A 2,910-nucleotide genomic window follows, 5' to 3' on the forward strand; every position below is an offset into this window, starting at 1 on the left:
CATCTGTGTGTATGAGCAACACTCTCCACCGGAATTCTACAATCGGAAAATGTGGACTTTCTCAAAGCCCAAAAAATTTTCAGGCATCATTCAATCCAGGTGAGCTCTGTATTTTCTTGATATTATGCTACGCATTACACATATTCAGCATTTGCCTAAAATGGGGACGGTGACTGTCATCAGACCTGCTGTAAACAGGAAGTAGAAAACAAAAGGTGAGAATCAAACAAACTGAAATATAGAACATGTTGGCTATGGTATGTCTCCACAAAAATGAACTTTCAAATGTTATCGGAACTGGAATTCTAACCACTAAGTGGACTTAAAGACTCTGGAAAGAAAGCAAATTGTATATGTGTATATATGGATGATGGACATGATGGACATGTGGTGTTGACCCAGTGCAGTGCCAGACTCTGCGAACGGCTGATAACTGTTTCTGCCAAGATGTGTGAGCGATGAGTCTCTTTAGGGGGCTTATTGTCTCACCGTCTGTCTCTGCTTTGTGATGTCTCAGAGATTATGACGACAGCAATGATGGTGATTATGGCGCTGCTGAAAGGCAGCCGAGCTGGAGAAAAAAAATAAAACTTGATTTTGCACAGTTCTTACAAACAGCCTTATTTGCTTTGATGTCTGTTGAAGATGTGTGACAATCAACCATGGACATTGCCTATTGTTGAGGAGGTTTTCTGCTGGTGTTTCAACCAGAAGGGGGCAGTATTACTCCGCTGCCTTTCAAGCAGACTGACAGCTCAGTTTGCAGATGAAAGAAGATAAAATCAAACCTTTTTTCTGCCTTTTCACAATTCTCACATGTATAATTTTTTGTAATCAGGCATATTTGATGGTGACGTAAAGGAATTATTTATGATCTGCTCTATTATTCACAAAGCCATCATGTCTGAGAATACTAAGCTGTTTTGGCTGTCTTCATCATGACTAGGTTTCTTATCTGTGCGTGCCGAATAAAACATAAACTGATACAAGACCGCTTTATTTACCGTAACTACAACAATGTAAATAAAAGTTTTTTTTGTTTTTTTTTCATAATAGCTAGGAATGTAGAAGAGAAGAAATGAGCAATTCCATCAACACAATGACATGCACTACAAGCCGTCTCCGTCTGGCCCCTCTCGGTGTCTGTTGCTCTCTCCGACCACAGAAAGCTCTCCTATTTCAAACCTCCACAGCAGTCCGGTCTGATTGCTGTTTTGGCACACGGGGCCCTGTATGTGTACAAGCCTTGGCTGTGTTGAGAGCAGTCTTGATCATAGGGGAGCCAAAGCACTCACAGGCTCTTCAGAAGCACTTTACATTTGTATGGGTAGCTGGTAATTGCCTCGTTTTGTAAGCTGACCTATTTGACATGGCACGTAGTTTGTCCTTTGTGCTTATAAATGCATATAATGTATATATGCTCGTGACTACCAGATGATGTGTATAGTTTGCAAATTACTATGATCTCTGGTAGCAGGACCTCATGTTGGACATGGTCCCCTGGTTTGGCTTTGTTGCCCAACACCAAAGCCAGCTGGCTGGTTGCTTGCAACTGCAAATCGTTTCGATCCAAATGATGTTTCATGCATAGTTACATCTTTGACCACAGAGGGGAGCTCTTGTGTTATTCTGCTGCTCCTTTGTTTCAGTAGCTTTCTTTGCATACTTAACAAACACTCCTGCAAACCCACACACACCTGCTGGTAAACAAATACACACACTCAACCACTACACTGTGGTTGTTTGGTCAGATAAAGGAGTAGTGACGGGAGGGCACAGGGTCACTAAGGGTTGTCTGGCCCTCATCGGATGCGGCTGCTCCCAGCCTCGCGGTCTTCTGCCTTTGTAATAAGTGTGACCGCTTGATTCCTGCACAAAAGGAGCAATTACTGGGAGTTGTTTAATCACCCACATTTTTATTGAGCACGGGGTCTTTTAGCTTGCAGCTCAGGCCCTCGTCTGCGGCGGCAGCCGGTGACAGGAGTGACAGAGAAGGTCAGTGGTTTAACGGGGCGCGAAGGGGTTTCGTTTGAATTAAGACTTTGTGGACTACTGTGCACACTGCGAAGGCCCTTGAGACAGAGACAAAGAGCTAGACGAGACCAGGGGCAGATTTGCTGGCCGAAGCAGAGAGATGGATGGACTTAAGAGAGAGACTACAGAGCAGAGTGCAGATCTTGGTGGACACGTCATACTTTGATCATTTTATTTGTCAGAGATAAATCTGCAGAAGTTCTTGTTATCGGGGCACAGTGCATATTTATGCCGTGACACAAGAAAGAGGACTTAGTGTTGTATTTCAGAAGATGTGATAATAATCTCTGAAAATAAATACTTTAAATAAGCTGCAAAATAAACAAATGTTGGACACATTGAAACCTTGCAAACAGTACAAGTACATCTGGGTATATTCCAATAAATTTACTTAAATAATTCAATTCAATAAGTGGAAGTCATTTGTTTGAAAGTTGCTTACATGCAATAAGATATTTTAACTCTTTATTTCTGATATACTGCTAACATTTTTCAGAAAACAACACTAGACTAACAAAAAAAGATTTCTAAGAAATGTTAGCCTGCTGTAAGACATTTCTATGGAATATTTACACTTCACATGGCTGGGACTCTTTATGGGGTGCAGAAATGCAGCAAGCCTGGAGGCGACCAGCTTTTGGCATTGCTGAGGTGTTATGGATAGTGGCCTTTTGCTTGTCTGCATTGTTTGGCCTGGTGTCTCTCATAAGGGGTTTAGGTCAAGCAAATTTGCTGACCAATCAGGCACAGTAATACCATGGTCATAAATGGTGTTAGTACTTTTTTTTGCCATGTGGGCAGGTGCCAGTTGATGCTGGAAAATTAAGTCAGCATCTCTATAAAGCTTGCCAGCAAGGGGAAGCAGTAAGTGCTCCA

Source organism: Gambusia affinis, linkage group LG02 (genome assembly GCF_019740435.1).
Source record: "Gambusia affinis linkage group LG02, SWU_Gaff_1.0, whole genome shotgun sequence".
Classification (NCBI taxonomy): domain Eukaryota; kingdom Metazoa; phylum Chordata; class Actinopteri; order Cyprinodontiformes; family Poeciliidae; genus Gambusia; species Gambusia affinis.